The sequence below is a fragment of the Balaenoptera physalus genome (genome assembly GCF_965194825.1).
Source record: "Balaenoptera physalus genome assembly, chromosome: 14".
In the NCBI taxonomy this organism is placed as follows: Eukaryota; Metazoa; Chordata; class Mammalia; order Artiodactyla; family Balaenopteridae; genus Balaenoptera; species Balaenoptera physalus.
The window spans coordinates 29,891,592-29,906,411 of NC_138893.1; positions in this window are offsets into that span (position 1 = coordinate 29,891,592).

Here is a 14,820-nt window from a genome sequence, read left to right on the forward strand (position 1 = left end):
TATGTTACGCTTTGATTAAAAATTTAGTCAAACAATAGAGAAGGGAAGGGGAAAGCGGGAGAGGAGTGTAGAATAGAAAAAGAGGGAGGGGGGGAGGAGAGAAGATGCCACAACCTCCCCAAGGAAATGGGGCTGACAGTTGGTCCCGCCAGGTCTCCAGGAGCCCAGAGCACAATTTCCCAGCATCGGCTGTGGCAAAGCACACTGAGGCTGGATTTGGTAGGGAACAGATGGCTAGAGAAAGGTGCCAGCGATCTTGCGCCATCCTCCTTCTCCTGAGGGCTTGGATGTCATGCAGCCTCAGTCAGCACTCTGTGCCCACTCTCCCTAGGTGGGTGGAGATTTGAGTGCCAAACTCTGGATAAAGAACAGGGATTAATTTGATCCTCCACCTGGGTACCTCTGAGTGGGCAGGCCTAGGGAATGGGGAGGCAGGGTGTGTGCGTGACCTGCGATGTGGCTGACCTCCACCTTGGTTCCACTCTTCCAGTCCGAGCTGGGGCAGGGGAGGGAGTGTGAGGGTCAGGACAGGGGTCGCTGAGATTGCAGCTGCCCGGAAGAGGTCTCCTGACCCCTGCCCGGCTCTGGCCAGGACGCCACAAAGGGCACTGCAGGCTGAGCCAAAGACAGCCAAGCCTCCTGAGCTGGGAGCCAAACTCCACAGGGGCTCCAGAGTGAATGCTCCAGCCTGTTCTTTGTTTCCTTCAATCTGGGACATAGGTTGCCCGAGATGATCCCTACTGGGCTGACGTTCTGAGTCTGCGATGGTCTGGAGCAGACCAGCTGAAGGAGAAGGCAGGAGGCCTGGGCTCTGGTTCTTTTACTGGCTTTGTGGCCGGGGGCACATCACAAGGCTGCCCTTGCCTCGGTTCCCTCCACATAATGGGTGAGCGTCCTGTGCCGCCCATTATGGTAGCCACTGATCACATGGCATGTGGCTATTTAAATCTAGATTCAAATTAGTTAAAATTGAACAAAATGAAAAGCTCAGTTTTTCCACCGTGCTAGCCCACAGCGTGGCTAGTGGCTACTGTATTGGACAATGCAGGTGTAGAACATTTCCATCATTACAGAAAGTTATAGGGGGCAGGGCTGGGCTAGACCAGTCTGTGGTTTCATGACCTTTTTATTACCCAAAGACCACTGTAGTCAACAGATACACTGAGGAAGAGGCGACCAGAGCCCCCAAGGTTCTTCACATCTCACAGTGGCTCCCAGGCTCTTGCATGGGACCCCATCTGAGGGAAAGCTCCCAGCACCAGTGTTTGCTGATCTATTAGCTATAAAACTGTGTTTCTGGGATGAAGACGTAGTTTGAGACAATAGTAGCCACAGGTTATGAGTATTGGTTTCTTTCCAGGCTTTGTTTTCAGGACTTCATATACTCTATTTCGCTTAATCCTCACAAAAACCCTATGAAAGGTGTTACCATTCATCTCCACCTACAGATGAGGCTCAGAGACTTTGAGTAACTTGCCCTAGGGCACACCATTAAGGAATTCAAACACCAGGAGATTCTGATTCCAAAGACGACCTCATAGCGCTGTCTTAAGCTACTTTCCAGGCCTAGCAGATGTGGCCAGAAAGGCCCTGCGGTCACTGTTCCATGGGGGTGGGGGGGTCTCCATCACCACTGGACAGGGAACAAGTTCGTGCAGAAAGCCTGAGTGCTGCCCTGAGACAGCTGGTGCGCTGGGGGAGGGGGCTCAGGAGAGAAGCCGGGACTGAACGGAAGGGAATCCTTCCAGCTGGACCAGAGCTGATGGCCTGGACCGGTGAGGGGAGCGGGGAAGGGGCGTGGGTGGTGCAGAGAGAGTGCCTCCGCTCTGAAAGGAACGAGCATGTAGGGGTCACTCCTAAAGAGCAGCACGCGGCAGGTGAGGTGGTCCTGATTGTTTGGAGGACCTGATTGGTGTAAGGCATCTCATGGAGGCCAGGACTGCTCTATTCTCTCTTCTCCCACCCCACCCCCAGTGGACTTCTCACCTTTGGTTTTCCTTTAACCTGAGGTCACTCTTCATCCAGGCATGTTCGTTTCTTCTCGTTTATACAGCCTACAGGTGAATACATTCAACCTAGAGTTTTACTAGCCCTGATTGGCCCAGGATGCAATCAGGTTTGCCGATTTTGCCCCCAGGAGGATTAGGCTGTTAAGGTAGGCCGGGAAAATCACGAGGGATTTGTCGAGATGGTGATCCTACAAAATCACCAGCTCTTAAAATGCCATTTGGATCCTGGAGTTCAGTTTAGAGACTAGTGGTAGGGTGACCAATCATCTTAAGGAGTTTCTACCATGTGAGAATTTCAGTGCTAAAACTGAGAAGTCCCCTGGCACACCAGGATGAGTCAGTCAATTAGTGGCTCCTCTCCAGGAAACTCACCTTCTTTTTCTAAATGTTGCTGGTCCCGTGGGACTTCAGCACCTGACGTCAATCTGAGAATTGTCAGTGATGGGAGCTTTGGCTTGGCATGCAGTCTGTACTGCCAGAAACGTCCATGCCATCAATGTACGTGAAAATGCCCACTTGCCGCATAGCACAGGGAGATCAGCTCAGTGGTTTGTGACCACCTAGAGGGGTGGGATAGGGAGGGTGGGAGGGAGGGAGATGCAAGAGGGAAGAGATATGGGAACATATGTATATGTATAACTGATTCACTTTGTTTTAAAGCAGAAACTAACACACCATTGTAAAGCAATTATACTTCAATAAAGATGTTAAAAAATAAATTAATTAATTAAAAAAAAAAAAAAGAAAGAAAATGCCCACTTGGGAGCTTGGAACCTTTCAGACAAAAATGAGCAGTTGCTGAAACAGGAGGGGAAGGGAGGAATCGCCAGCCACAGAGCAAGCCAACCGGCCAAGGCTCATGCCCACCCGGCCAGAACTGGAGGGATGATTCTGGGGCAAAAAGAGCCGAGAGCCAGAGTACTGTTTATTCTAGGGCAGCCGAGAGGCAGATACACTCCTCTTGGCCTCCTGCTGGGACTCACGTGTTCAAAGCCACCTTCTTCAGGAAGACATAAGCCTCACCCTCTGTCTCCCCCAGGTAGCAGGGGACATGCTGTCGCCTCCCGTCTCACACTGGACAAAGTGGAATGGGGGATTCAACCTGGGCAAAGATCAGGATTTGGGTTGCAGCTTCCCATTTATTTGTAATGCAAATAATACCCCAATATATGTGCAATGGGCACATGAAAGGATGATCAACATCACGTGTCACTAGGGAAATGCAAGTCAAAACTGTAGTGGAGGGACTTTCCTGGTGGTGCAGTGGTTAAGAATCCGCCTGCCAATGCAGGGGACACAGGTTCGAGCCCTGGTCCGGGAAGATCCCACATGCCGCGGAGCAACTAAGCCCGTGCGCCACAACTACTGAGCCTGCGGTCTAGAGCCCGTGTTCCACATCAAGAGAATCCACCACAAGGAGAAGCTCGTGCACCGCAATGAAGAGTAGCCCCCACTCACCACAACTAGAGAAACCCCACGTGCGGCAACGAAGACCCAATGCAGCCAAAAATAAATAAATTAATTAAAATAAATAAATAAAATTAAATATTTTTAAAAAGAGGAAAAGTTATGATACTAAGTGAAAGAAGCCAATCTGAAAAGGCTACAAAGTGTATGAGCCCAACTATGTGACATTCTGAAAAAGGTAAAACTATAGAGACAGTAGAGAGATCAGTGGTTACCAGGGGTTAGTGGGAAGGGAGGAATGAACAGGCAGAGCACAGAGGGTTTTTAGGGCAGTGAAACTACTCTGTATGATACTGTAATAGTGGATACATGTTGTTATGCATTTATCAAAGCCCATAGGATGTACAACACCAAGAGTAAACCCTAAGGTAAACTACGGGCTCCTGATGAAAATGATGTGTTAACATAGGTTCATCAATTGTAAGAAATGTACCACTTTGGGGGACTTCCCTGGTGGCACAGTGGTTAAGAATCTGCCTGCCAATGCAGGGGACACAGGTTCGAGCCCTGGTCCAGGAAAACCCCACATGCCACGGAACAACTAAGCCGTGCGCTGCAACTACTGAGCCTGCACTCTAGAGCCCATGAGCCACAACTACTGAGCCCATGAGCCACAACTACTGAAGCCCACACGCCTAGAGCCCGTGCTCCCCAACAAGAGAAGTCACTGCAATTAGAAGCCCGCACAACGCAATGAAGAGTAGCCCCCACTCGCCACAACTAGAGAAAGCCCACGTGCAGCAATGAAGACCCAACGCAGCCATAAATAAATAAATAAATAAAATTAAAAAAAAAAAAGAAATGTACCTCTTTGGTGCGGGATATTGATAGCGGGGTAGGTTATGCACGTATAGGAGCAGGGGGCCTGTGGAAACTGTATTTTCCACTCAGTTTTATTGTGAACCTAAAACTGCTCTAAAAAATAAAGTTTGTTAATTAAAAAACAAAACAAAACAAAACTACTGGTCACCCACTGAGCACACAAGCCATTTTCCTGTCTCCTAGGCTTTGTACATGCCACCCTTCCCCTCTTGTTGGCCTGGAAATCTCCTCTCCCATCTTTCAAACCTTGCCTGGATGTACTTCCTCCCAAAAGCCTTTCCTGACCCACCTTTGTGCTATTCCCATACTTTGAAGATGTGTTCATTATTTCACGTATCGCACTGTATTCTGATCATTGATTTCACAGCCATTGTCTCGTGTGCTCACCCTCAAGGCCTAGACTAATGCCCAATGCACTGGCGTCCCTCAGGGTTTGTCTGCGGGTGTCCTAAACCATGCTGCCTCTCCCTAGGCACTTGGAAGATCTTCTGAAACCTCCCTCTGCACCCCCTCCCCATCCCAATTATTCACTGATTTATCCTTGACCTTCCTACCAATAATTAACAAAGTGACTAACGTTTACTTACCATGCAGGTTTTGGGGGGCCTGTGATAGGTGCTTTTTGGAATTCTAGACTGGAAACTCCTTGAAAGTTGTGTATCAGCAAGGGTTCTATAGTCGCAAGGAATAAAAACTAACCTTTTCTAACTTCGGCAAGAAGACAGGATTTCCTGGGAGGCTTCAGGGCCAGGCTGGGTGGAACTAGGACATCTCCGGGGATCTCAGGAGAAGCAACACCTTGAGGCCTCTCTCCAGCTCCAGCCACCAGGTAACAGCTCCAGCCACCTTCCAACTCTGCATGTCTCCTCCCAAGATTCAAATTTCTAGATTGGCCTAGCTTCGGTCACGTGCCCATCACCATGACTGGGGTGACTGGGGGCTCAGGGTCCTCTGAGAGCCCTTCTAGAACCACATGGAAGGGGAGTTAGGGGCTCCCACTAACAAAGAGAGCATGAATTGTGCACTTAACACAGCCTGACACAGCAGGTGCTCAAGTGTTCATAATGAATGAATGTGTGAATGCAGGAACTTGTCTCCGAGGAGACACACCATCTTCCCAACACATGCCAGGCTGGCCTAGGACTTTCTCCTTCCGAAGATAGTTCATGACCTCTCTCAGGACCTGCCCTGCTGAGGAGGGCAGCAGTGTGTTGGATTCACTGGGTTAGCAGTGAATCCAACAGTGTGTTGGATTCACTCAATCCAGCAGTGTGTTGGATTCACTGGATTAGCAGGTCCACAGGGCCTGGAGGGGCAGCTCAGACCCAGACGCTTGCAGGCATGGCCAGGATAGGAAAGCCAAGCCTTAGACACAAGATCAAGCCAGAGGAGGAGCCAGATTCTGTACTCCACCAGATTCTGTGCTCTATGAGAATCCACTCAGTAGTGGAATACTGAGAACAAGTAGATTTAAGAACGTTGACTTCACCTGAAATCTTCTAGGAAGATGGATTCATCAAAGCTTGGCGGTAATGGGACCTCAGAAGTCATCTATTGACACCCCTTACTTTTACAGGTCAGGAAACTGAGATCCAGGGAGGTGCAGTGTTTTGTTCAAGGTCATAGCATATTCATGCAGGTCTCTTCCATCACAGTTCAGGGCTCTTTCTACTGTGCAGCCATGGCCCTCTGGGGAGATGATGGGATCTGGGGACCCTTTTCCTTGGTCATCTAGATGTCAACTGGCTTGTTCCATGTGGGGTCCACTTTATTCCACTCTTCCTGCCTTTTTGGTCCATAGAACCTGGATGGTGGCAGTTCTTCAGTGCTGATGGGGCGAACTGCACCATGTATCATGAGATTTCCTCACCGTTACCAAATGTTCAACATTAACACCCAGGCCCGTTCCCACCTGCATCAGCTAGCTATTGCTGCTTAAGAAATCGTTCCAAAAAGGTAGTAGCTTATAACAACATTTTATTTAGCTCACAGTCTGCATGTTGGCAGTTTAGGCTGGGCTCAGCTGATGCATTCTTCTGGTCCTGGCTCAGCTCCCTCATTTATCAGCAGTCAGCTGTGGGACGGATAGGCAGGCCTGCTGTCTTGGCTGGGCTCTCTCACATGTTTTGGGGTCAATTGATTGTAGATCTCATCTAGGATGGTTTTGACTTGGACTACTGGACTGTCCTCCATAAGGTCTCTCATGATCCAGCAGACCTTCCTGGTCCTGTTCACATGATGGAGGAAAGGGTGAAGAGGGCCAGCAGAAGCCCTCAGGCCTCTGTTACATTCCATTGGCCAAAGCAAATCATAAAGCCAGCTCTGGGGAATTCCCTGGCCATCCAATGGTTAGGGTTTGGCGCTTTCACTGCTGTGGGCCCAGGGTTTGATCCCTGGTCAGGGAACTAAGATCTCACAAACCACATGGTGTGGCTAATAAATAAATAAATAAATAAATAAACAAACAAATAAAGGTCAGCTCAGATTCAAGAAGTAGGGAAATAGACTCCACCTATTAATGGGAGGAGTTACATATTACTGCAAAACTCATTGCAAAACATTATTTATAATCGCCAAAAAGTGGAAGCAACACAAATGTCCACCAACTGATGAATGGATAAACAAAATGTGGTGTATCCATATAATATAATATTATTGGTCATAGAAAGTAAAGAAGAATGAATATATGCTACAACATGTATGAACCTTGAAATATGATTAGTGAAAGAAGCCAGACACAAAAGACCACATTTTGTATAATTCCATTTATATGATATGTCCAGGATAGGCAAATCTATAGGGACAGAAAGTAGATTAGTGGTTTCCTGGGGCTGGGATAAGGGGGGGAATGGAGTTTCTTTTTAGGGGTGTTGAAAATGGTACAAAACTAGTGATGCAGGTGCATAACTCTGTGAATACACTAGTAACCACTGAATTGTACAATTTTAAAGGGTGAATTTTATGATATGTGAATTATATCTCAATAAAGCTATTAATTAAAAAGTAAACAAGTGAAAAAAAAACTTATTGCAAAACAAATCTACCAAAATAAGAAAATATCGTTTTGGAACATTTATAAATGAAGGAAATAAAATTGTAATCCTTATTGATGAACCTTCATCTTTTATGTATAGATATATCTTGATAGTTTAACTAAAAGTGAAATTTAAGACTTCAGTGATATCTAATGGTTTTCCTTGTCCTCCTGTAACAATATTTGAAGTAGCATTTTAAGCTTTATTGTTGATACTCAAGAAAAATTATTCCACTGAGAAGACTTTACAAGTAAACATGATTGGTTTTGTGTGGATAGTGTCCATGTAATGCTAGTAAGAATGTCTAAAGTTCTAGCCAAAGATTAGAAGATTTTCTGGATGTTTTGATACTTAGTGGATATATTCAATTATCTTGTGAATGATGCATTAAAAGATGTAAATCAATTAAATAACTTTAAATCTCTTCTTTAAAAAGCATTATATTTACTACTACATCAAATAAATATCAGATAAAATTAAATAATATATCTTACAAGGTGAGAACCTAAAAATGGAAAATCAGAAGAATAGTTGTATCTCAGTGAGGTGCTAGAGCTACAAAAGTAGTTTGGAAATTGAACTGAGCCTTCAATATTATCTTTAATAGAAATTACAAAATAGTAGTAGCTAACATTTGGAAAATGAAAACACTTAAAGAGATTTTAGTAAATGATATTCTAACAGAGATGTCAGTACTTTCTTTAGTTCTACAAGAAAGACATGTTTTGGTTCTTGAAGCTGATAAAATAATAAAAGTGATTGAGCATATAAAACTGATAATGGATATCATGAAAAGGAGCAGAAAGTATTAGAAAAACAAAGCAATATGATATACCTTATGAAAAACAAAGTGGCAATTCCTAGGAAAAAATCCTATTTATCTAATAAATTACATGAGAACATGTTTGCTGTTTTATGATAAAAGTAAATAAACATAGTAAACTTTGCTGTCTTTTCAGTTATTTGATCCTGAAATTAGGCCAGCTGACATTTGCAAAGCTCTGTAGATTTTGAGTAAACAAAAATTAATAAAATTTAGCCACCTTGTATGACATTCTAACAAAATATTTTCAAGATAGTTGACAATAGAGAAATTGGCTATACAAAAACCTTTCTACGATAAAAGCTAGAAAAATTCCATATGTAAATGCTTTGGGTTTAGCTGAGAGAAATTCCAGTGTCCAGAGCGAGTTGTTGACAATAAAAGTGATTCTCTACCTAGACGGTTTGTCACTCGATGCTGCTGGTTTAATGAGAAAGCTGTTGGAAAAGTTTGATGTAATCCCTAAGTCAGATAGTGGCCCAGACAGGGGGCGCCATTTAGCTAGTGACAGCTGTGCTAAACAAAAGATCACACTAACAGTGTCTAAATATCAAAAAATAATTTGGAAATTATTAGAATAATGGGGTGAATTATTTATATGACAATATGTACCCTTTCATTTTATGTATATGAAATATATATATTTTAGGTTATCTCAAGAATAAAAGAAAATATATTAATTTTTAATTTTTATATTAATTTATATTACATATCAGTCATTGAATATTTTTAATACCATCCTGCCTGTGAAACAGTGAAGTAGGAATCAGCCCTGTTTTATTTTTATTTTCCCCCAGCTTTTTATTATGTAAATTTTCAAACACACAGAAGAGTAGAAAGAATAGTACAATAAACACCTAGATTCAGCAGTTGTTAACATTTGCCATATTGTCTTTCTCTGTATATGTGGTTCCTGAGCCATTTGAATGCGAGCTGTAGACATCATGACTTTTCACCCCAAACATACAGCCTGTATTTCCTAAAATCCAGGCGATTCTCTCATATAACAATAATATAATTATTGTGCCTAAGAAAACTCACAAGAATTTTTTTCTTTTTAAGAGTTGGCCATCTCTCTTTTTAAAAATATTTATTTATTTGGTTGCGCTGGGTCTTAGTTGCGGCAGGCAGGCTCCTTAGTTGTGGCATGTGAACTCTTAGTTGCGGCATGCATGTGAGATCTAGTTCCCTGACCAGGGGTCGAGCCCGGGCCCCCTGCATTGGGAGCATGGAGTCTTAACCACTGCGCCACCAGGGAATTCCCAATAATTTTCTAATATCATCTAACCTAGTCCGTATTCAAATTTTCCCTAATGTATAGTTTTTTAATTTAATTTTTATTTTATATTGGAATGTAGTTGATTTACAATGTTGTCTTAGTTTCAGGTGTACAGCAAAAGGATTCAGTTATACATATACATATATCCATTCTTTTCAGATTCTTTTCCCATATAGGTTATTACAGAGTATTGAGTAGAGTTCCACTTGCTATACAGTAGGTCCTTGTTGATTATCTATTTTAAATATAGTTGTGTGTATATGTTCATCCCAAGCTCCTAATTTATCCCTCCTGCCTCCCCACGTTTCCCCTTTGGTAAACATAAGTTTGTTTTCGAAGTCTGTGAGTCGGTCCTAATGCATATTTTTTTTCAAAGTCAAAGCCAATCAAGCTTGTTGCGTTTCTATAATCTCTTTTAGTCAGAACGGTCCCTCTACTGTTTTTTCCCCCCATGACAATGACTTTTTGAAGACATTAGGCCAGTTATCTTGTAGAATGTCCCATGTTCTGGATTTGTCTGATTGTTTGGTCATGATATTGTTTACCTTGTCCTTGTCTATTTCTTGTAAACTGGAAGTTAGGCTTAAAGACTTGATTAGATTCAGGTTAGAAAATGGGTAAAATACTTCACAGTGCACTCATAATGGCATCACATCAGAAGGCCCATGATGTCATTCTGTGTCCCTGTTAGTGATGCTAAGACAGATCACTTGATTCAGGGGTGACAGTGAGATCTTGCCACTGTAAACAGAGATTTTGGAGACATCCAAGGGCATTAGAACACAGACAAAGCAATAGATAATACGAAGGAGTTATTAATTTCATTAGGGGTGATAATGGGTTTGTGGTTATATAAGAAAATGTCCTTAGTTTTTAGATATACACACAGAAGTATTTAAAAATAGGCAAAAGGCTGGGATATTGGGACTTCGTTGGTGGTCCAGTGGGTAAGACCCCACACTCCCAATGCAGGGGGCCCTGGTCGGGGAACTAGATCCTGCGCGCATGCCACAACTGAGAGTTCACATGCCACAACTAAGAAGTCCGCATGCCGCAACCAAGATCCCACGTGCCGCAACCAAGATCCCACGTGCCGCAACAAAGACCCAGGGCAGCCAAATTAATAAATAAATAATTTAAAAAAAAAAAAATAGAAAGAAAATCATCATTAAAAAAAAAGGCTGGGATGTTGGAGGTATATTTTAAAAGAACATAGCAACAATTTTTTAAAGGAAAAGAGGTAGATTAAGCAAAGGTGTCAAACTGATAATCCTTGAAGATGGGGGAGCAAAAAGAGTGGTTCTTCATATTAATTTCTTTACTTTTGTGTATCTTTAAAAACTTTCATATTAAAAAAAAATAGAGAGGAAAAAAAGAATGAGTGAATGATTTGGAGATGGTGAAGTCAAACACAGCTAGACCCTGAATACGCATTGGCAACTAGCCCAAACCCAAATCCCATGGATTACTGATTGTGACCTTGGTCACTGTCAAATTTTTTCTTGCTCTCACAGCATACCGATCACATGCCAAGGCAGCCAACTTTACAAAACAGATCAGAATATTTTCACCCCTTTTTTAAAGGGTAAAATACCTTTCACCAATCTTAACTTTCTAAGGTTCACTCATACTTGTTTGCCCAAGTGAAAGGTCACAGATTATTCTCCAAAAACGGCCAAAGGGTGAAGTTTAAAACAACAGCTGTTTCTAAGTGGTAGATCTTGCTCTTTGAACAGTTTTCTGTCCTATGTCTTGGCATAGAGTGGGTGTCAATAAATATTTGTTGCCTGAATGTTGAATGAAAAGAGGATACAGTTCTGGGAGCCACACAAGGCTTTCCCTCACATGTGGTTGGAGAACCCCATCCTGGCCTTGGAAGAAAACCCAATCAGTGGAAGAAACCGTACTCATGGGACTACTTTCCGGGCCTTTCTGGGTTCTCCAGGGGACTGCATGTAATGCTCTTCAAGATGGCCTTGGCTTCCCAGGGCACTTTACTTAGGAAGATGTCCAAATGGGCTCTGGCCAGCTGTCAGATAATTGCTTCTTTGATGCTTTACAGTTTACAAAGGCATTTTTATGTTTCTCAGCAATTCCCTCCACCACCCCGCAGGGCAAGCAGCATCACCCTCAAGCCCATTTTACAGATGAGATCACGGAGGTCCTTAATGGAAATCTGATTCTCAATCTTGCTCGACACTCTACTGAATTTGTGCATACCCTTGTGCACTGGATAATGGCCCCAACAGGCCTGGGGAGGAAACTGCCTATCAGTAAGTTCTTCATAACAAGAGCAGTTTAAGGAAGTCAAAAATTTTACTAGTAACCTCTCTGGATGACAATCCCTGTCTTCTCGCCTAATTCTTCAGGAACTAGTGTATCTATGGGCAGCTTTATTTGGGTCCCTCTCTTTTCGTTCAACATTCAGGCAACAAATATTTATTGACACCCACTCTATACCAAGCCTGTGCTGGTGCGAGGAATTCTGAGGTGCCTCAGTTCTTTTCCTACCCTTGAGGGCCTCACGTCCTGCTGGGGAGTCTGACACATGACTGAAAACTCCATACAAAGTGCTGAGTGCTATCCCAAGACATGTGCAAGGTGGCAGACAGAGGTTTGAACAAGGTACTCAGATTGCACAGTCTTTCCAGGTGAGTCAGAAAGGTTTCTTAAATGTGGCGACATCTGAGCTGGGCCTTAAACGATGAGTAGGATTGTGACAGATTGAGAAGATGCAGAACTTTTTAAGGATTCACATTGCATAAAATTGGTCTCAACTTTCCATCTCACATGTGCCAGGGATCTACCTTGGACTTACTACAGCCATCCCTAGGTATCCACAGGGGATGGCTTGGTATGCCCCCCCACCCCGCTCAGATACCAAAACCCGAAGATGCTCAAGTCTCTTATATAAAATGGAGGGGGCGGTATTTGTATATAACCTACACACATCCTCCTCTGTACTTTAAATCATCTCTAGATTACTTATAATACCTAATAGAATGTAAAGGCTAAGTAAACGGTTGCCAGTGCATGGCAAATTCAAGTGTTGTCTTTTAGAACTTTCTAGAATTTTTTTTCTGAATATTTTAAATCCGAGCTTGGTTGAATCCACAGATGCAGAACCCACAGATATGGAGGGCTGACTGTATTTCTAGAGAGGGGTTACTTATTGCCCCCAAATTTCTCCAACAAACCCACCATCTGAAACTGTCTGAAAGGTGTTTTGGATGATCCACATCTTAGTACAGCTAAACCACAGCTGTTTCTAATTCGTCAAGATAAATGACTAATGGCCCTGAGCTCTATACAGCAATGCCCACAATTGGTTGGCCACAGCAAATGTCCCAAGCAAGCATATATGTGCTTTGGAATCAAACACCTCGCAGGCTCCTTTGTATGTGGATTGGACTATCAGGGGTCTACACCTCCTAACACATAACACAATCTAAGGCGCCTGGAGCAGGAAGGGCACCATACTAAAGAAAAAACATGGGAATTCCCTGGCAGTCCAGTGGTCAGGACTCTGCTCTTTCACTGCTAAGGGTCCAGGTTCAGTCCCTGGTTGGGGAACTAAGATCTCGTAAGCCAAGTGGAACGGCCAAAAAAAAAAAAAAAAAACAAGAATAACCACAAGCAGAACACACGAATCCTGCAGAGATTTACCTGCGAGATCAAGGAAATCATTGTTACATATTAAGACTCCAAAAATCCATTTTGTAGTGAGCACTTATGCCTTAGAGAAATATCATTAGTAATTGCTCCAGTTTTGAATCACTTTCAGTCTCAGAAAGCATTTTTTTTTTTTTTTTTAATTAATTTATTATTTATTTTTGGCTGTGTTGGGTCTTCGTTTCTGTGCGAGGGCTTTCTCTAGTTGCGGCGAGCGGGGGCCACTCTTCATCGCGGTGCGCGGGCCTCTCACTATCGCAGCCTCTCTTGTTGCGGAGCACAGGCTCCAGACGCGCAGGCTCAGTAATTGTGGCTCACGGGCCCAGTTGCTCCGCGGCATGTGGGATCTTCCCAGACCAGGGCTCGAACCCGTGTCCCCTGCATTGGCAGGCAGATTCTCAACCACTGCGCCACCAGGGAAGCCCAGAAAGCATTTCTTAAATGCTTCTTGGAAATTTAGGAAATGGATTCTGAACTAAGACAAGTGGAACTGGCTCTAGATTTATTAGAAAAAAGAATCAGTGTCAATGCAAAACAAAGTGTAATCAGTGTCAATGCAAAAACATGGCATCATCTGGAAATAAAATAAAAGTTGGATGCAGGGAAGTTAGCAGCATCAACAAGGCTGATCTTACTTTGGCCACAAATCTAAAAAATTGAAGTGTGGTGGTGAAGAGACGCACAGTCAAGAATGTTTCCAGAATCACCTCTATAGGGTGGTGTGCATGAAATAATTCATGTAGCCAATGACCCAACATTTCTGAAGTCTTTTATTATACACTTACTGCAGAAATATTAGAAAATGCAGTAAGTGAAGGACGGAAGAACTGCCATGATCTAGGGTCAACACTGTTACCACTTTGGTGAATAACCTTCTAGATTGTTTTCTATCAACAGGAATATTACATAAAAACTTTTGCCCCGCAAAAATCAGATCATACCTTCCATACTATTTGGAAACCTGGCTTTCTTCATTTGGTATCTAGAAACAATCTTTCCATGTCAAGAAATCTTTTTGATTTCTACCTCAATACACTTAGTAGCTGCAGACTATTTCTTCTGTGGGTGCACCAAAACTTAACCATTCCACTATCCTTAGCATTAATTTCTAGTTTTTTTGCTATTGAAAAATGCTGCAATGAACTACCTTTTGCTAAATCTGCACAAACAGAAGGCCACTTCCAAGTTCTACATTCTAGACCATGTGTAGCGTACTGCATTCAAGGGCACATCTCCCTGTTGATGTTCCAAAACCTCACTGCTAGAGGGTGCCCCTCTCCGAATCTCCAGGGATCAGAACAAACCCAGAGTAACCCAATTTGGATGGACTCTATGTCCTGACTCCCCTGCCTTATTTAGGACATCACAAAAACCACTGTAAAAAAGAAGGCAGTTAAACTAAATCCCAGAACTTTTCCCAAATCTGTTTGCCATAAAGTTGAAAAGTAAACATTTTCCATTATTTATTAGCACCATATTTGCAGAACCAGTTGGCTTCAGGCTCCCTGTCCTGCAGAATTAAGGCTTGCCATGGGAAAGGATGAAGCAGAACCTTGTAACAGAGTGAAGATCTTTTAGTAACTGAGATGAAACCTACAGTCAAGGCAAATCAGACCCAGAACACAATTAATTACCATTACTTCTTTCTATTGTATTTAAATTTTATATTCCCCAACTCTTTTCTTACCTCCTTAAAATATGAATTCACAAGGT